The following is a 23,964-nucleotide window of genomic DNA, read 5'->3' as shown; positions in this document are numbered from 1 at the left end:
TCAAACGATATCACGTCAGAAGAGAAGAAAAGCGCATTGTTCCTTACAGGTTTAGGAAGCAAGGGTTACCACACCCTATGAGCATTGCTGCAAGTAAAACGTGTCAGGAAAGTAAGGATAGTGTAAGAAAATAACTGCAGATGCTGGTACAAATCAAAGGTATTTATTCACAAAATGCTGGAGTAACTCAGCAGGTCAGGCAGCATCTCAGGAGAGAAGGAATGGGTGACGCTTCGGGTCGAGACCCTTCTTCAGACTGTTCTGGGGGGCGGGACAAAGGAAGGATATAGGTGGAGACAGGAAAACAGTGGGAGATCTGGGAAGGGGGAGGGAAAGAGAGGGACTGAGGAACTATCTAAAGTTAGGAAAGTAAGCATGCTTTAATTGCTCATTTCTCGCCAAAACCAACAGAAATTGTGCAAAGGTATCGATTCTATACCTGCACCCAACCAAATGAAACAATCCCTCAGTTCATAGCAAAGCTTTGACAGTTAAGTGAGGGGTGTAATTTCAAGGAACTGGAGAATATGTTGAGAGACAAATTGGTTGTAGGGTGTGCAGATGTGAACATCCAGAGGGAACTGTTGGGTATACAAAAATTAACCTTTGAGAACACAGTCAATATGGCGACAGCGATGATGGAGAGCAGATCCAGAAGGTGGGAAGGCCTCCAGAGAATACTACCTCAGTCAATCAGCTTCAAAGGAAAGCGTTTGAACTACAGAAGACGAGTCAACCAAGGACACCCAAAGATGAGGGTCACTACTCTAAGAAATGCTGGAGATGTGGTGGCAGCTACGAGCCAGCGTGGTGCAAATTTCGAGATGGCAGGTGCTTCAGGTGCTCTGGAATGGGCCACACTAAGAGTCAGTGTGAGGCTGTTAGAGCCTACCACCGGAGGCGAGGACAATCTCAGAAAAAAAGCAAACCACTTGGAGGAGGCAGCTTCAAATTCATCATCAGAGGAAACCATGCGCCACTTGGACGATCAATCAATCAACAAGTTGTCGAACTCTGAACCGTATAAAGCCACTTTGATAGTGAACGGCAGGGAGGTACAACTAGAAGTTGACACGGGAAGTCCATGGACTATCGTACCAGAAGAAGTCTTCAGCAAACTCGGTCAAGACCCTAGGCTAGATCCCAGTAACATCAAGCTGAAATCCTACACTGGAGAGAAGGTGGACATCTACGGACAAGCAGTGGTACAGGTACAGCTCAAACCTCACCGTTAGCCCGAAACACTGACCATAGTGGTAGTAAAGAAAGGGGCAAGCCTAATGGGAAGAGACTGGTTAAGGAAGTACCCTGGATTGTTGTCAAAGCTAGTCAGCCAGAACCCGCCAGATTCAAGATTAAGTCCACCGAGTAGTATGCGCAGTTTGCAAGATGCCATGGACACAGTACTTAACAGACACGCCAAACTGTTTGATAACAGCAGCCATGGAGTACTGAAGGGATACCAAGCCAAGGTATATCCACAAGACGAAAACAGAGGAGCAAAGTTTTACAAGGCAGCTCCTGTTTCATATGTTGCTAGAAAGCAGATTGATGCCACATTGGAGGACTTGCTGCAGGATGGCATTATCAAGCCTGTGAAGACAGCAGATTTCTCATGCCCGATCATAGCTGTTCCGAAACCAGATGGGAGAATGAGAGTCTGCAGCAACTACAAGCTCACAGCAAATAAGGTGCTGAAAGTCGAACAGTATCCCCTTCCAACTTTGGAGGATCTACTGCAGGAACTAGAAGGAGAAAAGTTCTCTAAACTAGACCTCTCCCATGCCTATCATCAGATAGTTAGACCCTGGAGCTCGAAAGTTCACCACGATTAACACACATAAACGTCTCTTCGAATATACCAGAGTGCCCTTTGGGATATCCAGCGCACCAGCCATGTTCCAGAGAACAATGGAAAGTCTGCTCGCCGATATTCCCATGTGCAAGCCATACCTTGACGATATCATCATCAGCGGAAACACTGACGAAGAGCACCTCAGGAACCTGGAAGCGGTCCTGTCAAGACTGGAGACCAATGGGTTACGTCTGAAGGAGAAGTGTGCATTGATGCAAGAGTCAGTCGACTATCTTGGACATCGACTGAACAAGAATGGTCTTTGTCCTCTTCAAGACAGAGTTAATGCGGGGCGGGAAGCAAAGCGGCCTGTGAACCAAAGCCAACTCCAGGCATACCTCGGCTTACTGGGGTATTACAGGAAGTTTACACCAAACCTGTCACAGGAGATTGCACCATTGATTCAGATGTTGAAGGCAGAGTACAGATCAGCAGATTCAAAGAGTGGGAGGAGAAGCAGCAAGCCTGATCCCAAGTTCAAATGGGGAAAGGAACAAGAGTAAGCATTCCAGAGATCCAAGCATCTTCTTCAGAGTGACAGTTTGCTGACGCATTACGATCGAGCCAAACCCATCCTGCTCCAAACGGATGCAAGCCCCTATGGCTTAGGTGCTGTGATAAGCCATGTTGAATCAGATGGACAAGAACGCCCGATAGCTTTCGCTTCACGCATTCTCAAGCCCAGCTAAATGAACTACGCACAATATGAAAAGGAGGGTTTATCGATAATCTTCGGACTGAAGAAGTTCCACAAGCAGTTACATGGAAGGTCTTTTACCATTGTGACTGATCACAAGCCTCTGATGGGAATGTTTGGAGACCACAATCCGGCCAGCCCGATGGCCTCTGCTCGCGTAGCAAGATGGCATATGATCCTGTCTGCCTACAGTTACCAGATAGTCCATCGAGAAGGCAAGAAACACCAGAATGAGGACTCTTCATGGAATCATCCGGAACTCGCCGAGCTTGATGAAGCATCAGAGACACACATCAACATGCTCACCGATCTGGACACACGTCCTGTTGATGCACAGGAAGTGAAGAGAGCCACCAAGAAGGACAGAGTTCTCTCCAAGGTAAAGAACCACATCATGGAAGGATGGCCAAGTGCAAGGAATCTTCCAGAAGAAGGAAAACCCTTTGCCAGCAAGAAAGAAGAGCTGTCAGTGGAGGATGATATAATCCTGTGGGGACAAGGACTAGAATCCTTGAAGAACTTCATAGCGCGCACCCTGGCATTGTGAAAATGAAGGCATTGGAAAGATCATACGTCTGGTGCCAAGGAATCAACAAAGAGTTGGAACAACAAGTGAGAAGTTGTCCAAGCTGCCAGCAGAGTCAGCATAGTCCTGTTGCAGCCCCAATCCATCCATGGGAGTTCCCTGAGAGACCGTGGAGTAGAATTCACAGAGACTATGCCAGCCTCGACAATGAGGAGGTGCTGATTGTGGTCGATGCTCACAGCAAATGGATTGAAGCCATGCGGGTGAAACACGCAACAGCAGCAGCAACAGTGATGGCCCTGAGGCGGTTGTTTGCAACTCATGGGTTACCAGAAACGGTGGTCACAGACAACGGTACGCAGTTTGTGTCTGAAGAATTTGCCAAGTTCCTCAGCAGCAACAACATCTGCCACATTCAAACATCACCCAAGCACCCGTCCAGCAACGGACTAGCAGAAAGAGGGGTAAAGACGGTGAAAGCTGGTGTGAACAAAGGAAAAGGAACAGACCTGGAACTAAAGATCCAGAAGTTATTGCTGACGTACCGAGTCACACCTCAAGGAACGACTGGAAAGTCACCCAGTGAACTGATGTTCAGAAGAAAGATCCGCACCAAACTTGACAGTCTGCGACCCGATCTCAGCAAAACTGTTCGAAGGAAGCAAACCTCAATGAAACAGGCAGCAGGCCGAGGAAGCAAGAAGTGAGTCTTTGATGTGAATGATCATGTCATGGTCAAGAACTTTACATCAGGTCCCACTTGGCTTTACGGAATGATAGCAGAAGCCATCAGTGAAGTCCTGTACAATGTAAAGTTGAGTGAGGGAAGAGTCGTTCGTCGTCATGTCGATCAAATGAGAGCGTACTTGCCAAAAGGTGACGAACACACCCACTTCCAACAAAGAGAAGTGGTTCAACCAAACTATCCACTGATCGTTAGGCCAACTCCGGAGGTGTAAATCTTGGAAGCACTTCAGAGAGGGACGAACATTTAATCCACAGTGATAACAAAACATCACAACCAGAGCCGGATATTGATGAACATTTAATCCACAGTGATAACACAACATCACAACCAGAGCCTGATATTGACGAACATTTAATCCACGGTGATAACACAACATCACAGCCAGAACCGGATATTTCGGAACAAAGCCTTCGACAAGGTCCCACATAGGAGATTAGTGGGCAAAATTAGGGCACATGGTATTGGGGGTAGGGTACTGACATGGATAGAAAATTGGTTGACAGACAGAAAGCAAAGAGTGGGGATAAATGGGTCCCTTTCGGAATGGCAGGCAGTGACCAGTGGGGTACCGCAAGGTTCGGTGCTGGGACCCCAGCTATTTACGATATACATTAATGACTTAGACGAAGGGATTAAAAGTACCATTAGCAAATTTGCAGATGATACTAAGTTGGGGGGTAGTGTGAATTGTGAGGAAGATGCAATAAGGCTGCAGGGTGACTTGGACAGGTTGTGTGAGTGGGCGGATACATGGCAGATGCAGTTTAATGTGGATAAGTGTGAGGTTATTCACTTTGGAAGTAAGAATAGAAAGGCAGATTATTATCTGAATGGTGTCAAGTTAGGAGGAAGGGGAGTTCAACGAGATCTGGGTGTCCTAGTGCATCAGTCAATGAAAGGAAGCATGCAGGTACAGCAGGCAGTGAAGAAAGCCAATGGAATGTTGGCCTTCGTAACAAGAGGAGTTGAGTATAGGAGCAAAGAGGTCCTTCTACAGTTGTACCGGGCCCTGGTGAGACCGCACCTGGAGTACTGTGTGCAGTTTTGGTCTCCAAATTTGAGGAAGGATATTCTTGCTATGGAGGGCGTGCAGCGTAGGTTCACTAAGTTAATTCCCGGAATGGCGGGACTGTCGTATGTTGAAAGGCTGGAGCGATTGGGCTTGTATACACTGGAATTTAGAAGGATGAGGGGGGATCTTATTGAAACATATAAGATAATTAGGGGATTGGACACATTAGAGGCAGATAACATGTTCCCAATGTTGGGGGAGTCCAGAACAAGGGGCCACAGTTTAAGAATAAGGGGTAGGCCATTTAGAACGGAGATGAGGAAGAACTTTTTCAGTCAGAGGGTGGTGAAGGTGAGGAATTCTCTGCCTCAGAAGGCAGTGGAGGCCAGTTCGTTGGATGCTTTCAAGAGAGAGCTGGATAGAGCTCTTAAGGATAGCGGAGTGAGGGGGTATGGGGAGAAGGCAGGAACGGGGTACTGATTGAGAGTGATCAGCCATGATCGCATTGAATGGCGGTGCTGGCTCGAAGGGCTGAATGGCCTACTCCTGCACCTATTGTCTATTGTCTATTGTCTATTGTCTAAATGACAATTCCAACACAGACAGGTAGACGCAGGTCTAATAGAATTACAAGAACACCTAAAAGATTTGAGGATTATGTTCTGTATAAGTGAACCTACGTATATACTAACAATGTATTGTGTATTTTGGTTGACACATGTTCATACGATATGCAGGTCTGTTGGTTGATATTATGTGATGTTAGAAATGAAATTGTGTTACCTACCTCCAGGTAAAAGGGGGAGGAATGTTAGGTATGGGAACCAGATTTAATATGAAATTACTTTTAATATGAAATGACTTGCGCGATTGTATGCATGCGCAGAGGAGACTTAAGATGGCACTAACATGAATACAGGCACATTTGAATACTTGTGTGTGTCCGAGATTTATTCATAGTCCAATTACAGCACAAATACACAGCAGTGAGCTTACAAATTGCAAAGGGACTGGCAGGCCAAGGAAGACCTCCACAGCTGATGACAGAAGAATTCTCTTTATAATAAAGAAATATCCCCAAACACCTGTCCGACAGATCAGAAACACTCTTCAGGAGTCAGGTGTGGATTTGACAATGACCACTGTCCGCAGAAGACTTCATGAACAGAAATACAGAAGCTACACTGCAAGATGCAAACCACTGGTTAGCCGCAAAAATAGGATAACCAGGTTACAGTTTGCCAAGTACTTAAAAGACCAACCACAGTTCTGGAAAAAGGTCTTATGGACAGATGAGATGAAGATTAACTTATATCAGAGTGATGGCAAGAGCAAAGTATGGAGGAGAGAAGGAACTGCCCAAGATCCAAAGCATACCACCTCATCTGTGAAACACGGTGGTGGGGGTGTTATGGTCTGGGCATGTATGGCTGCTGAAGGTACTGGCTCACTTATCTTCATTGATGATACAACTGCTGATGGTAGTAGCATAATGAATTATGGGGTGTATAGACACTTCCGATCTGCTCACGTTCAAACAAATGCCTCAAAACTCATTGGCTAGCGGTTCATTCTACAGCAAGACAATGATCCCAAACATACTGCTAAAGCAGCAAAGGAGTTTTTCTAAGCTAAAATATGGTCAATTCTTGAGTGGCCAAGTCAATCACCCGATCTGAACCCAATTGAGCATGGCTTTTATATGCTGAAGAGAAAACTGAAGGGGACCAGCCCCCAAAACAAGCATAAGCCAAAGATGGCTGTAATACAGGCCTGGCAGAGCATCACCAGAGAAGACCACCAGCAACTGGTGATGTCCATGAATCGCAGACTTCAAGCAGTCATTGCATACAAAGGATATGCAACAAAATACTAAACATGACTACTTTCATTTACATGACATGTGTCCCAAACATTATGGTGCCCTGAAATGGGAGGACTATGTATAAACACTGCTGTAATTTCTACATGGTGAAACCAAAATGTTTAAAAATGACCTTTATTAAAATCTGACAATGTGCACTTTAACCACATGTGATTTTTTTTCCTATTACAAATCACAAGTTGAAGTGTGCAGAGGCAAATAAATAAATGATGGGTCTTTGTCCCAAACATTATGGAGGGCACTGTACAGTGTCGACATTTGTCAGTCACATACTGCAGAGGGAGCAAAATACTGGGCTGTTGATACATTTTCTCAAGCATCGAGCTAGGATTACTTTGAGCGAAGTGGAATATTGTTTTATTGCAGCATAATTATAACTTGCAGTAGTCTCAGAGAAAGTTATATACTCACAATTGTGATAAATGAAGATCTAAGAAAAATTGATCCAGTGTGTTTCCAGTTTCTGAGCACTGTGTCTGTGATTAAGTATGTACAGTGGTATGCTGAATCTGAGTGTGTAAGAAGGAACTGCAGATGCTGGTTTACACTGAAGATAGATACAAAATGCTGCAGTAACTCAGCGGGACAGGCAGCATCTCTGGATAGAAGGAATGGGTGACGTTTCGGGTCGAGACCCTTCTTCGGACCCGAAACGTCACCCTTTCCTTCTCTCCAGAAATGCTGCCTGAGTTACTCTAGCATTTTGTGTCTATCTTCCTAGTGTGTGTCGGTATTCAAGGGAGAGTTAAATATAGCTCTTGGGGCTTACGGAATCAAGGGATATGGGGAGAAAGCAGGAACGGGTACTGATTTTGGATGATCAGCCATAATCATATTGAATGGCAGTGCTGGCTCGAAGGGCCAAATGACTTCTCCTGCACCAATTTTCTATATTTCTGTGTTTTCTGAATCTGATAGCATGTTCCCACCAGAGATGGGTGGTTCTGAAGCTGGCAATCAGAATGCCAGGGGCTCCTTCCAGATATTTATATTAATTGGGAGCACGATTCCAAATTTGAGAAAAAGGCATGGGAAAAATGCACTTCGTATTTTCTGCTTCACGTGAATTTCTTAAAACAAAAGCTGCCGGTGTTAAATTATCTTATGGATTAAAAACGAAAAAAGGCAGCCAATGCACAGGTTGGGCAGCATCAATGAGGAAAGAAACAGCGTTTCAAGTCTCTGACCCTGATCGGAATATAGATCTTGTACAATGTTGTTGTCCAGTCGATTACATTTTGTTGGATGTGGATGTTTCGTACCAATGTAAATGTTTTGATTTAGATTTAGATTTAGAGATACAGCACGGAAACAGGCCCTTCGGCCCACCGAGTCCGCGCCGCCCAGCGATCCCCGCACATTAACACTATCCTACACACACTAGGGACAATTTTTGCATTTACCCAGTCAATTAACCTACATACCTGTACGTCTTTGGAGGAAACCGAAGATCTCGGAGAAAACCCACGCAGGTCACGGGGAGAACGTACAAACTCCGTACAGTCAGGATCGAACCCGAGTCTCCGGTGCTGCATTCGCTGTAAGGCAGCAACTCTACCGCTTCGCCACCGTGCCGCCATGGTCTCGCCACCACACTCCGCAACCAGCCCTTGCTGTCCAACATACAGCAGCACTACAGATCGTTACGCCTAAAGTACTTTAGAAAGGAGAAGAGGAGGAATTTCTTTAGTCGGAGGGTAATGAATCTGTGGAATTCATTGCTACAGGTGGCTGTGGAGGCCAAGTCAGCGGATATTTTTAAGGTGGAGATTGACAGATTCTTGAACAGTATGGGTGTCAGGGGTTCAGGGAAGAAGGCAGGAGAATTAGATTAGCCATGATTGATTGACAGAGTAGACTCGATGGGCCGAATAGTCTAATTCTGCTCTGAAAACATGAAGTTTACATATGTGTTGTGTTGCTGCAGATAAGAATTTCATTGTTCTGTTTCAGAATATATGACAATAAAACACTCTTGACTCTTTCATTTGCTCAGATACATTCTCATCTCCCAAACACTGCAATGTTGTGAGCAGTACTGAAGGTATGCTTTGTAAAGAACTTAACTTTTCTACGGAACATGGAAACATGTGCAAAATGTTATTTTTTTTCCAGATTTTTCTCCCTTCCTTGAAACTTTATGATTATTATTTGAAAAAAAAAGTGCAACTGTTTGTCATCTTTTTGATTGAAAAAAATTATTGTTAAAAACAAAAATGCCCTATTTGTGTAGTAAGGTACAAATGACTATGAATGGTTAGTGTGAGGTGTTTGTTGCCGTGGCAGAAGAAGAGTTTTACCGTTCTCTCTACTGGCCACCTACATGTGTATTACTGGCCAACCCAGCAAGTGATTCGATTTAATCTACCTGGACGTCTCAGATGATCTTCTGAAATGTCGGGTGTATTTGGTGTGGCTCCCGAAGTTCTTAGTGGTTTGCTAAGCATTGATTTGGTGACTTCTGCCAGTTAAACAATCATCCGTCAGCGTAGGATGCAAAAGTTCTGCAACAAGTAGAGGTGACAAAACATTAAGAAAAGTTTGGTGGACAAAATATACATGAGCTTTGAGACTGGAGAGGACAAGAGCTGAATTTTGCATTGAATCGGGTACTTGTTTATGAAGAGGAAGTACTGTAGTCCGCTAATGAGGTGGGGAAGTATTTACCTCTCATTTTGACTCCCAAAAATTAAATTGATGGATTTATGTGGTTTTACAAGAGATAGTATTTCTCAAGCTGGAGGGAAAATGGTCAAAGAGCTCCCTTTGAAAATGTAAAGGTCACAGGGCTGTCTGGCTTTTGATGATGCAATGAGTGAAAGTTTTGAGCCTAAAAACTGCTTTCAGCATGTTTTAGAAAATGTTGCGTAGCAGATCAAAGGCAGAGGGCAGTGTGCTCCTTCTCAGATCCTGCTGATGAACCTGTAGAGTTTCACTGCTGCGGCACAGATAATTCCTCACTCCTGTCTTTGTGCACAAGAAATAAAACTGCCCCTTTATGATTAAAAGCCACTGTCAGAGCACACTCATCATATTTTGTCCTACTGAGCCAAGTCTAGGCAGAGAAGCAAATAAACCTAATGATAAAATCATCCTCACATAACTTGTAATTAAAATTATAAGAAAACCTCAATCCTTTATCTCCAAAATCTTGCTGATTTTTTTTCTCTCTCTCCTGGTTCAATAATGCGCCTGTAGAAATTTTGGGCAGGTGAGAGAAGTAGAGCTGGGAGTGATCCTGGACAAATGTCTACTTCTTGAATCAGAATTGTAATTATACAAGCTTTTTGAATGCATGCCAACTTTATGCCACTGGTCTCACTCACTCCCCTGCCCTTTCTCTGTGGCTCTGCAATTATTTTCTTCTAGTATTGATCCAATTCCCTTTTGAAAACTACAGTTGAATCTGCGTCCATTGCTTTGCAACTGTTTGGAAACTTCCTTTGTGTGTGAGCCAAGTAATGTAATTGAATTAACAAGATCTAGACAGCTTAAATATCCTTCTTGAGTGTGGTCAGGCAGTTGTTGTCTGCCATTCAATTTAGTCTTTTATCCCTCATTATTCACTGATTGCTTTCTTTATAAATGACTGGTGATAAATCACCAGTTTTAAAGGATATATAAATGGAGGGTGTTGGTATATTTCATTCCGTATTGCACACAGAGATTCACAATGTCTCAACAAATAACCCTGAAAAACAACATTCTGACTGATTCTAACATTGCTTGTGAAGTCCATCAACTGTCTAGATATTACTAGGTCCTTGCTGGGAAATGAAAATCTCGATAATATGGCGCAGCTTATCAGGAATCTGAATAATCATAATATTTACCATATTTTCATTTATTATGACTGGCTTTAAAAATCCTTGACAATTTGAGCCCATGAAAAACTTTGCATGGTCTGTCAAAACCATAAATGTTTTCGCTTTACAATAATTTAAATTGTACCCTTATTTCATGGTTGAAATAAAATAATCATTTAAAACAAAACAACAATTATGGGACAAATTATAAATGTTGTTTAGCTAGTATTGTACTTTATCATTTCATATCATTACATTCAATAATTGCTGAGTATTCTATGTGTTAACAATATTAAAATATCTTATTATGTGCAACTTGCCACACGAGGAGGAAGTTTGGAAATCAAATTAATCTGTCCTATTCAATTAAAAAAATTGTAGTTAATTTAATATAATCCACTACATAAATCACCAACCAGGTCATAAAATATGTGAAGCAAATGCATAACCAATGACCCAGGTGGAAACATCTTGAGCATACAGTATTGCATAAATATAAGTATATGTCATAGGCCAGCAGTGAAACCTGATAAATATCTTCACCAATGAAGTTGACCAGATAACTCATGAACGACAAAGTTGCAAGTGAGTTATGATCATTCTCCTGAGTGGAGTTATTTATCAGATTTCACTGCTAATTGCAACTGTATTCAGTCGATATAGAACGTCTTAAAATCTATTTTATGGCAAGTCTGGTGATGTGAAAAACGCTCCCATCTCTCTTTACATGTGTGGTGCAGATGCTTATACCACATTCTCATTTCTGCTTAAACTGTAGTGATTAATCAGGATGAATGCTAAAAGTCAAATGTCACTTACATTGTGAGTTGTGAATTGGTAAATGCGCTGGTGAAATTTTGGGCAAAGTGGATTTGTTTCCATGGTTAGATGGGGAGAGAGGGACAAATATGTGAAACTTGGATTAAAACAACTGCATATTGCGACGTTTCAATGATTAAAGATTTGTAACAAGAATAGAGTTTTTACAATCCGTCATACAGTTTTCTGTAGAGCATGGAGTAGTATTCCAGCTTGATCTCGCATGCATTTTCTCACTGTATATTCTTACTGCCGTGCCATGCATTTTCAGTCCCATCTTGCATCTGTTGCGGTTATCGATGACTTCTCCACATGCTGTGATCCTCTTTGGACTGGAACAAAACTGTCATTTAATTTGCTGTCTTTAAAAATTGTAATGAAAAGCAAGTTTAATGTAACGCAGATTTTTAAAAAAATTAATCACTGCATTGAGCATGTTGAACATGGCACTTCAGTCTCAATATCAGCACAGCATTTGCCTAGAATTGTGCATTTTGAGTATGGATTCCCACAAATAAAGGCTGAAGATAGACATAAAAAGCTGGAGTAACTCAGCAGTTCAGGCAGCATCTCTGGAGAAAAGGATAGGTAACATTTTGGGTCGAGACCCTTTTTCAGACTGGGACAGAATAAAGGCTGAATTCAAAATAAAGCTGAATTGTTTTCTTTTTGTTCAGTAATCGTACCAGAATCAAGGGATAGGGGGAAAAAGCAGGAAAGGGGTACTGATTTTAGATGATCAGCCATAATCATATTGATTGGCGGTGCTGGCTCAAAGGGTCGACAGGCCTACCCCTGCACCTGTTTTCTATGTTTCTATGTTTACCAGTTTTTAAATATTTCTTAATCAGTCAGTGTTCACTAGGATTTGAAAACCAGATTTTAAAGAGGTTATTCTAGTGTGTTTTCTGTGGGACTTCAGCATCCAAAGCAATATTTGTTTCCAGTGAGCTGAGAACAAGAGCTTGACAAGTCAAACTGTCAGGTTGTGTTATAGGCTTCTGCATATAGTTAGTGCCCTCTTGAGGTTTGCCCTTTGCCTGGGTCTAATACAAGCTGTTAGTGCTAACAGATCATCCCAGTGTGAAAAGGCTTAGCCTCTGGGAGCTCTGTTTGACACTTTGGTAACTTGCAGAACCGTCACTTCTTGGTCTCACTGATGTGTGAAACTGCAACGCTGTTAAAGTGATGAAAAGTAGCTAAATTCAGAATGCATTAGAGGAAAGGGAGTTACTGAAATGGAAAGAGAATCTGCCAGAGAGACCAGAGTAGGTTTATCTCCATGAAAGTGGACTTCATGCTCAAGTAATGGGTTTTGGTCCACTGCTTTAAATTAACAGGGTCACCATTTAGGGTGTCCTCGTATCATGACAACACAATGTAAGAACATAGAAATATCAGCAGGAGCTGGTCATTTGGGCCCCGCCAGCCTGCTAGGCCACTCAGCAAATCGTGGCCGAGCTTCAAACTCGGACACTGATTTCCTGCGCTATTCCCCTATCTCTTGATAGCTCTAAAATTCAGAAATCAGTGATGCAATCAATGACTCGGCCTCCTCAGCACTCCAGGGCATTCTCCCTTTATCCACCTTTATCCACCTTATTGAACTCTCCAAGAATTTTGTGCACTTCAGTTAAGTTACCTTTCATTGTTCTGAACTCTTGAAGGATGGGGGAGCAGTCTACTTAATCTCTCCTCATGTCACAATCTAATGAATCTATGCTGGATTCCCCTTATAGTAAGGAGGTTAAAATCTTTGTGAGGCTACACCATGATACTGCAAGTGTATTCTCTCTGAGGTCGGATAAAATTGCAATGAACCATCTTTTGTGCTCAAATGAACTTGTAATGAAGGCCAAAGTACCATGTCCTTTCTTAATTGGCTGCTGTACATGCATGTTATCTTAAAAAACATCAACTTTTCCTATTTCTGTTTTTATTTCCAGTGAAGAGGATAACCTTATATTATTCATATGGCACCCACCATATTCTTGCCTGCTCACACACCTTATCTATATCCACGTGAAGCCCCTTTATATCCTCATTGTGACCAACATTCCAACACGTTCATGTCATCCGTAAATGGAGAAATATTACAGCCATATCATTAAAACAGCCTTTGAATGATTGGAGCATGTACTAAATCCTGCATACCCCATTCATCATAACCTCTTTAATTTTTTTAGTTGCTCACCAATTCTCAGTCCATGCCAGTGTATTACCCCAAATCGACAAGGTTTAATTTTGTTCACCCACCTTCAGTGTGGGACTTTATCAAATACCTTTTGAAAATCCAAATCAATAGATTGGCCCATCTTTTGCCTCCCCCTCATATGCCCTACAGGACTCCACTAGAATCGCAAAAAAACTCCTGTAGATTAGCCATCCTTGATTTCCCCTTTTCGCAATCCATGCGGATTCTGCTCAATTACATGATTTTTTTCCGAGAGTATTGATGCCACTTCCTTTATTATGGCTTACAAGGTTATCCTTACCCTGGATGCTAGGTTTCCTGTTTTCTCTCTTCCCCTTTCCGCTACATTTTGCACAGCACATTTCCTAACCTCTAGGGTAGACACAAAGTGCTGGAGTAACTCAACGGGTCAGGCAGCATCTCGGGAGAGAAGGAGTGGGTGACGCTTTGGGTCGAGACCCTTCTTCAGACCTCTAGATTGCAAAAAAAACAATGGATTGTGTGACACAGATATTAAACCTGCATTCATATTTGTTATGAATTGAAACATTCAAGTCATTAGGATACTGTTGGGTGGGGAGCTAAACGTCCAAAAGAACAAATTGGCATACATGTTATGGTATATTATTTTTCCCTTCTGCCAATTACGGATGTGAATTGGTGAAACTATGGCACTCAGAAGTTCTGAGTCAGAACACATTGAGAGGAAGTTCAAATTTTAAGTAGATTTCAGGTGCTTTATTGCTCCCTGCCTTATCTGTGAAAATAAATGACTTGTAAACCACAGGCTTTTAAATTTCAACAGATGACTGACAGTGGATTAGAAGGCAAATATATAGATTATATGATTACCACACTTGTGAGTGGAAATGCACTAGTTTGTTGCTGCATATGTATTTAATTACATGCCTTTACTGAGCCTGGTTAAAGGGACAAATACGACCACGCAGGACACCAACAATATGAGAGGATGTATTGTTAAAGATTTAAGAGAATTTAGGAAGCAACGAAGGTTTGTTAATGAAAAGAGGTTAGAAAATCCACCTTTCTTGGATTCGAATAAGATGTACTATAATAACTCTTGGGACAGAAGAAGATCGTATCTTGCCTTTAAGCGATGGAGTGCTAATAGGCAACCTCAGTCTTTGGGTCTTTTATTCTCCTGACACTTTTTTTATCATACTACAAATTCTAATGCAACAAGGGCACACGCAGGAGTATGTTCTTAACACGTTTGATTTTCTAAAAGAAAAGCTCTGCAACCTGTCCCTAAGTGGGCAATCAGGCTTACAGATTGCATAAGTACCTTTTATGGCCTATGCATTACCTCTGCAGAGTTCTGGTTTATCGAGCGTCATTCACATGCAATAGATCTAGTCTTCAGAAAATCAAACTCTTGGACTGAGTGCAGAAAGGTCCGCCAGGGAATGTTGCCGACTGGCCCGCGCCAGACCGCAGGAGTACGTGCTGAGGGACGCATTGAAGCTTGAAGCAGCCAACGCTAAGGCTCTGTGGGGGAGGACCACAGTCTAGGGTCCTTCCGTTGCTGGACATTGGGAGGGTAGGGTGTGGTGGTGACACCCCTTAAATAGGGAAAGGGATATCACCCTAGGGAGCCACATGAGTGGCAAGGATGTGGGGTAAAGTTTATAAACACCACGTTACGACAAAATGAACATATAGCCTCTGAGATTGTCGGAAGAAAATTTACACAGTGCTTGTTTTGTATATATTTTTCACTCTGAATAAAGTATAGTTTGATTTTTAAAAAGGAGAGGTTTGGAAGTAACATCAGAGTAAAACCATGTGGCCTGGTTTTGCATTGAGATTTATAGAAAGGACCATCACTGCACTCATCTTCTAACCTTTTAAACATATTTTGGTTTCTTTAAAAACAAAATTGCCTCAAGGAATTATGTGATAAAATCGGAAATGTCAAATGGAGTTGCATGGAAGTATTATATTTCTGTTCACGAGTAAAATGAATTTTTAGCGTGGCTTTAATTATATTTGCAGTTGCATTGTTTGCACTATATTCCACACATTCTCTAACCAGAATTGCACTGTGCCTGTCAGTTTGTGCATCTGTTGTTAGTTATTTATTTTTGCTACTTAAACATTTACGTTTACATAGAATTGATCAAGGCTCATGGAATGTTGAATGATTTTTGGGTGTAGATTCGTTCCAACTCCTTGAAACATTTCTTCTAATGCCATCAGAATTCCCTGAAATTGGGTGATAATGTAGTTATTGTCAGGGACAAATATGTTGTAATCTATATTGTACATTATGTTGGATGAAACTTCTATTGATTTCATCATATTGTTCACTGTTTTGTCCAACTCCATTATTAATCCAGTGTGTTAAAAATCCAGTGTGTTCACATTTGTTTGGTTTAGTTTAGAGATCGCACGCTAATACTATCCTATACACCAATGATTCCCAAAGTTTTGATACCCATGTACCCCATTGTAAATTTTCGTAAGCATCTTGTACTCCTCATTAAAAACAACCGTATTTCATTGTAAAAGTCGATAAAAATTGCATACATTTTTATTTTGGATTAAGGTATGCACGTAAACAACAGTTTTCTATAATATAATGTATAGTTACTAGAATAAAATTAATAGAGTATCCATTAAATAGATTTTTAATTAAAATAATTTATCATCAATGTGAGGGATGAAATTGCTTATGTTGGGAAAATATTTCGGCAAAATTTAGCTCTGTAGTTGTTAATTTCAACCTCAGTTGCGGTTCGACATCTAATATGCATCTTAATGTCCACAAGGCTCTTCTTTGTCTTAATGTCCACAAGGGTCGAAAATCGAACTTCACACAGGTATGAGCTTGGAAATGGAAAAGTGAACTTTAGCGCTTTATCTGACAATTCTGGAAATTCATTTTGTGTTTGTAACCAAAATGAAGATAATGTGTTCTCTTTATATTTGTTTTTTAAGAATCCCTCAGAAGCTAGTTCCAAAAGTTGTTCTTCTTCTGTTTGTGACAAGCCCTTTTGGCACTGAATGATTGATGTTGAACGGGTATCTTATCCACTCAATATCTATGTCCAACTCAGGGAAATACTTTTCTGGATTCATCTGTAAACTCTGTAAATGCTGGATTATAATAGTCATCACACCGTCTTCAAATTGTTCGCTGGAAATTGTCTGTAATTCATGAAGAGATGGAAAAGAGTCCACTTCTCCGTTAACAATTGGCTTTTGCCACAACTTCAATTTAGCCACTGTGTCGCTAACCTTACCTTGAACGAGAAATATAGAAATTTCCTTGCCTTGTCAGGATAAATTAAGATTATTTAAAACAGAAAAACTATGTCTGCCAGATATGCTAATTGACAGCCATCTCCAGCCTTGTAAACATTCTTTCAAAGCTTTCATTAAGAAAAACCAGTAGTTCATTCCGGAGTTCAAATAAACAAGTCAACACTTTTCCACGAGAAAGCTAACGAGCCTCGGTATGGAAAAGAAGCTGGGTATGATCACTACCCATTTCTTCTCACAGTTGTGAGAAAAGTCGGGCATTTAACGGACATCCTTTAATATAATTTATGATTTTCACTGCTTCGTCTAGAACTTTTTTTCGGTCTGCAGACATCATATGTGTAGCCAAAGCCTCTATGTGTTTGCAACAATGTGTCGATTTTGCATCCAGTGCAATAGTTTTAATCCTTGAAACAAGCCTTGTCAACTTATTTACATCGGCGAAACCAAGCGCAGACTCGGCGATCGCTTCGCTGAACACCTGCGCTCGGTCCGCATTAACCAAACTGATCTCCCGGTGGCCAAGCACTTCAACTCCCCCTCCCATTCCCAGTCTGACCTTTCTGTCATGGGCCTCCTCCAGTGCCATAGTGAGGCCCACCGGAAATTGGAGGAGCAGCACCTCATATTTCGCCTGGGCAGTTTGCAGCCCAGTGGTATGAACATCGACTTCTCCAACTTTAGATAGTTCCTCTGTCCCTCCCTTCCCCTCCTCCTTCCCAAATCTCCCTCTATCTTCCTGTCTCCACCTATATCCTTCCTTTGTCCCGCCCCCCTGACATCAGTCTGAAGAAGGGTCTCGACCCGAAACGTCACCCATTCCTTCTCTCCTGAGATGCAGCCTGACCTGCTGAGTTACTCCAGCATTTTGTGAATAAAAAGCCTTTTTTTACATCCGACCTTGGCCTTTGCTCCGTCTGTGCTTATTTCAACACAATGCTTCCAATCAAGTTTGTTTTGTTGCATAAATTCATCCATAATGTTAAAGATTTCTTCTCCAGTTGTATGTTCTGGCAAAGGTTGGCAAAGTAAAAGGTCGTCATGAAGTTTTTGGTCTTTTTCATACCTAACGAACGCCAAAAGATTTGCAAAATTCGCAATATCAGTGGATTTATCCGCCTGTAATGCATAATAATGATTCTGACGGATGTCAGACAATAATATTTGTTTTATATTTTCAGTCATTTAGGTGATTCTTCGATGAACTATTATTTGAGAGACAAATGCGATCAAAAGTCCTTTTTGCGTCAGGATGTAGACACATTGACGATTTTATGATGATAATATTTTTCAAAGTCAGGAGTTGGAGGTGTCCATGAAAATTGTGGTGTGAAAAATCTGTATAGGTTGTAACTAATTTAAAATGAAGCCTGATTTCTAAGCAGAAAAAAAAATCCTTCCTGGAGTTCTAATATATCGATAGTATGATAAGATTTGGGTGTCAGTTATGAGGAGAAGGCAGGAGAATGTGATTAGGAGGGAGAGATAGATCAGAGATCGATTGAATGATGGAGTAGACTTGATGGACCAAATGGCCTAATTCTGCTTCTGGGATAATCTTATAGTTTTCAAATTCTTCTTTGGCAGCCCCTCAGAATCCTAGATGGTTACTTTTATTTTAGTACTTGGATGTTGAGCTGGTTCAGTTTAGAGGTATAAGGCTCTGACCAGCGATCCCCGTAAACTAACACCATCCTACACACATTAGGGACAATTTTACAATTTTACCAAGCCAATTAACCTACAAACCTGTACATCTTTGGAGTGTGAGATGAAAATGGAGCTCCCAGAGAAAACCTACACCGGTGGTCATGGGGAGAACATTGAAACTCTGTACAGACAGCACCTGTAGTCATGTAGTCTCTGTTGCTGTAAGGCAGCAACTCTACCGCTGCGCCCCAGTGAGCCAATGAGTCCAATGTGGGACCTCAACTGAACCACAGTAGGGGCGGAGGTGCTCAGCAGGATGTGGAAGGGTTATTGGGAGGAGCTGGTCTGTGTGCTCCTGGTAAATGATGTTGACATCCCCAGTGCCAACCTGAACTATCCTTCTAGGATTCCTAGTTCTGCATTGATGCCTGCAGACTGCTTGGTTTTACACACCTACCATTGGAGCTGTCGGGTAAAGAAACACTTTTCCAGTGTCTAGCAACTAAACATTCTAATGAACAAATATCGCTATTTTGTACATTTCCGTGAGAGGTTTCACTTCTATTAAAGTTTTGTTCTGCTGATGGTGGGGAACGTCACAGGTACAGACCAGACGCTGCTTAATTTACAGCACAATATTTGCACCGTGCTAATGAAGCTCCAAAACCAATTCAACCTTTGAGTCAATCTCACTTAAAATATTGGCCCAGATCTTATTGACCTGGTCTATCTGCCAGAAGTTGCCACCCGAGATCCCCCACAGCCATTCTCACCACATCCTGATGCAGAAGGGGACCTCTTTGGCCCAAGGCATAGGCCTGGATTCTTGTCATGCAAAGGACAAACAGCAAAATGCTTCTGAAACCCTTGAGAACTGCCCAAGTCCCAAGCCCAGGTTTCCTGGCTGTGGAAGCTGTATGTGATTTGTAACCGTTTTTAGACATTTCTGACATTCGGATTTTATATAGAAATGAATTAAATTGAAATATTGTAAAGTAATAAAGAAAAGGTTAACAAAGTTTGGGGAGGCACGGTGGCGCAGCGGTAGAGTTGCTGCCTTGCAGCGCCAGAGACCCGGGTTCGATCCTGACTGCGGTTGCTGTCTGTATGGAATTAGTACGTTCTCCCCTTGACCACATGGGTTTCCCCCCACATTCCAAAGACGTACAGGTTTGTTGGATGTGCAATAAGCGACTGCAGATGCTGATTTCAACCGAAGAAAGACACAAAAAGCTGGATTAACTCAGCGGGGCAGGCAGCATCTCTGGAGAGAAGGAATGGGTGATGTTTCGTCTGAAGAAGGGTCTCGACCCGAAACGTCACCCATTCCTTCTCTCCAGAGAATCTGCCTTTCCCGCTGAGTTACTCCAGCTTTTTGTGCCTATCTCAGGTTTGTAGGTTAATTGGCTTCGGTAAAAATTGTAACTTTTCCCTAGTGTGTTGGATAGTGTTAGTGTACGTTATTGTAAGCTGATATGTAAACCGATCGTTGGGTGGCGCAGACTCGGTAGGCCGAAGGGCCTGTTTACGTGCTCTATCTCTAAACTAAAACTACGAAAGACTTACAGAGTCCAATAAATAATCAGGAAATACTAAAGCATAACTTTCCTCAAATAAAAAACCTATCTCTCCATTTGCCTCTCAATCCCCAGCTCGACACTCCCTGTGGAAATCAGGCAAGAATTGGATTATGCACCGGATAATGCAACTTGTACTGGCCTCTTTTACACACACATTGCCGGAGAATCCCAGCTAGACTGACTTCTGTCACTAGATTCCATCTGGGATCCAAGATTGACAGCTCATTTACCGAAGTCCCAGACTTACTGCCATTTAAACAGCTAATCACTTGCAATTTTGTTTCATCTAGCCCATTATCTGCATACGTAGGATACAGGAGAGATTCACTAAAACAAAACCAGAGTCTCCGCTTCATGGTAATGAGGAGAGATTGAATTAGTAAATAACATATCAGCCTCGTGAATGTGTTCTGATGCGGAGTAGAGCTAAAGCATAAACTGCTAGCCACTCATCGCTTGCCTGACATGGAGATTATTTGCAGCACTATGTGTTCATGTTTTGTCCCAATGTAAATGATATTAGTTTTCTTTCTAAGTTAACTGTTTGCTATCTCACCTATTATCATACTGGGGTCGTGGGTTTGAAGGCAAAGGGAATTAAAGTGCTTTCATCCCTGAAGTGCGATTGCATAAGTAAACTTGAGGGATTTTTATAATGATATTCTGTAAGTACATATTCAGTTGACAGGGACAGGACTTCAAATTGGGCAGTAAATACTGAAGAATACTGTCAAGGAATTGATTAAAGGGAGAGAAAATTCTAGAAGGAAAGGGGACAGCTGTGAACAAGAAGTGCAGTTCCATCAGCCAGTTTCTTTTTTAGAAAAAAACCCTCATGAATTGTTTTTCACGCCACTAATTTCTGTTTTGCTTTGGAAGTAATGAGTTTGGATAGTCTTCAAGATCTGCTGTGGTGAATACCACCGGTATGTTGGAGAGATCACATTTTAAAAGAATCTGAGAAGTACTGTTGACTGTTACAGGTGAAAAAAAAAGTGTTTTTAAGGGTATTGAAAGGAAGGCCATGGATGAATCAAATTAAGGAGCAGATGCTTATTCGGTGCCACAGTGCATGTGTGATAGAAGGATTATACAGAGAGGGTACGCACGTCTTCAGTAACTAAGCAGTTGTAACATATTTCCAGCACCAGGGTGCACACACAACCACAACCACAATGAGGGGGACCTGATTGAGATGTACCGGATGGTGAAAAGCCTGGATAGAGTGGGTGTGGAGAGAATGTTCCCACTAGTGGGAGAGTCTAGGACTTGAGGTCATGGCATCAGAATTAAAGGACGTTCTTTTAGGAAGGAGATGAGGAGGAATTTCTTTAGTCGGAGGGTGGTGAATCTGTGGAATTCTTTGCCACAGAAAGCTGTGGAGGTTGTCAGTGGATATTTTTAAGGTAGGGATAGACAGATTCTTGACTAGTACAGGTGTCAGAAGTTATGGGGAGAAGGCAGGAGAATGGGGTTAGGAGAGAAAGATAGATCAGCCATGATTGAATGGCGGTGTAGACTTGATGGGCCGAATGCCCAAATTCTGCTCCTATCATTATGATCTTATGAACAAGCACTACTTCGAGTCAAAGGTGTAGTCATGGGCACTTGCATGGTCCCCAGATACGACTGACTTTTTGTTGGTTATGTTAAATACTCCTTATTCTAAATGTACCCCGGCACTGTTCCCCAACTGTTTCTCTGCTAATCGACGATTGCCTTTGGGGCTGCCTCCTGTGCCAAACTCGTTGTCATCATCAACTGTATTAATAACTTCCACCCTGCCCTCAAATTCACTTTGAATATCTCTGACACCTCTCTCGACTTTCTCGATTTCCCTGTGCCCAACAGGGGACAGACGATCTACTGGCATCAACTACAAACCCTCTGACATCAACCACAAACCCACACCTAACCCACACCTTCCCCCACCCTGCCTCTTGCAAGGACACTGTCCATTACCCTCAATCTTTCCGTGTCTGCCGCATCTGCTCCCGAGATGAGGCTTTCCTGTCTAGGACATCTGAGATGTGTTCTTTCTTCGGTTAACGTGGTTTCCTCCCTGCTATTATGGATGGAGCCCTCATCCATGTTTCCCCTATTTTCCATAGTTCTGCTCTGGCATCCCCCTCCACCTGGATGGAAGCAGGATAGAGCTGGCCTCACTATTCACCACACAAGCCTCCGCATCCAACACATCATTCTCCAACATATCCGACACCTTCAATGGAATCCCATCACCAGTCACATCTTCCCATACGATACGATACGATAGAACTTTATTCAACCCTGGAGGGAAATTGGTCCGCCAACACTCAAAACACACAACAAGGTACACATAAACTTGAAATTAAAATTAAATTAAAAGTGAAAAAAAAGAAAAAGACAAGCGACTGGTGGCTGGCTGCCGTCTGCACAGCACCTTCACCGGAACGAACGAACAAAGAAACAAACGGACGCAGGCTTATCCCCTGGGATTCTAAAACTAGAGTATCCCACACACCGGGTGCCCCTTTGTTCTCCCACCATCTCTCACAACGGTCCCACCCACGCCGGGTCCCCATTGTCTTCCCCTCCCCCCCCCCCTCACGCTTAGCGATCGCTGCCGTAACGCCATCGAGGCTCCTGTTGCCTCTGAGGCCCCACCGCCACCGAGGCCCCGCCATCGCCTACATTGAGGCTCATGCTGCCCCCAAGGCTCCCGCTGCCGCCATCCCCACCCCTTTCCACTTTCCATAGAGGCCATTCTCCCTGCAACTCCTTGGTTCATTCACCACTCCCCAGGTACTTCCCCCTCCAACTGGAGGACATGTAGCAAGTGACCTTATACCTTCTCTCTCACTTCCATCCAGGGTCCCCTTAAGCCCTTCCAGATGATACGGGTTCATTTGCACCTCTTCCAACTGTGGATATTACATTTGTTGCTGCTGGTGTAGCCTCCTCGAGACAAGGTGACCATTTTGCTAAATGCTCTTCTCGCCAAGGCCAACTGGAACTCCCACTTGCAAACCATTATCTTTGAACCCCTCCATTTAAAAAGTTAGGCCATAAGCAAACTGGAAGAAGAGCACCTCACTTTCGGCTTGGGTGGGCCTAGGACCGAATGATATGAGCATTGAATTCTCCAGTTTTCAGTAATACCCTCCTAGCCTCCACTCTCTTATCCCTCCCCTCCCCCCAGTGTGCAGACGTTTACCATCTCTCACAACCCCAGCAAACCTGCTCCTTTCCGCTCCACTGTACACTCAACTCTCACACCTCCCATTTTCACATCCTCCATTTCCCTTTTAACCCCCTATTTTCCCTTCCCCATGTCCCCTTCCATCCATGACCTTCCAGCTTACATTTCACTCCTCCACATCCCTTACCTGATACACTTTTGTCTCTTCACCTTTATTACTAACTCCACTCATCTGCCAATCATTCCCCCCCCCCCCCCACCTTTCCCCTCATCGATCACTTGGGCCCATAACTACTTCACTTTTCCAGCTTACTCTCCCCTACTCCATTAGTCTGAAGAAGGGTCCCAACCCCAAAATATAATATGTCCATTTCCTCTACAGATGCTGCCTGACCCACTAAGTTCCACTTTTTTTTTGCTACTTATCGTCTTGTCAGACTAGTTCCTGTCGGGACTAGATTTACATGCAAAATGGGTTTTCATTTACTGTGCAAATTATCATTGCAAAATGTTCCAAAGTAGAATGAGTCCCCACCAAAGTTCAGGTATCCAAGACATTATCTGATTGTATTTTATCCGGATGTTCCAACTGCAGTTTCCCTGCATGTGTGCTTGGAGCCTTATTCTGCAAATGGCACAAAAAGTTTCCTCAACCATAAAAAAGCACGTACAATATTTCTCCGTTTAACTTGATCATTGAGTACATTTATCCAGTGAGTAGTTAAA

At 42.6% G+C, this 23,964-nt stretch overlaps 1 protein-coding gene across 2 annotated transcripts in view; it reads left to right on the top strand.

The window, feature by feature from the left end:
• fbxl4 (F-box and leucine-rich repeat protein 4) overlaps positions 1-23,964 on the top strand; it is an 89,333-nt gene that overhangs the window by 29,651 nt on the left and 35,718 nt on the right. The gene's annotated exons all lie outside the window — the stretch shown is intronic.

The sequence above is a fragment of the Rhinoraja longicauda genome, chromosome 5, assembly GCF_053455715.1.
Source record: "Rhinoraja longicauda isolate Sanriku21f chromosome 5, sRhiLon1.1, whole genome shotgun sequence".
NCBI classification, from domain to species: domain Eukaryota; kingdom Metazoa; phylum Chordata; class Chondrichthyes; order Rajiformes; family Arhynchobatidae; genus Rhinoraja; species Rhinoraja longicauda.
This window is presented reverse-complemented; position numbering and strand designations above follow the sequence as displayed.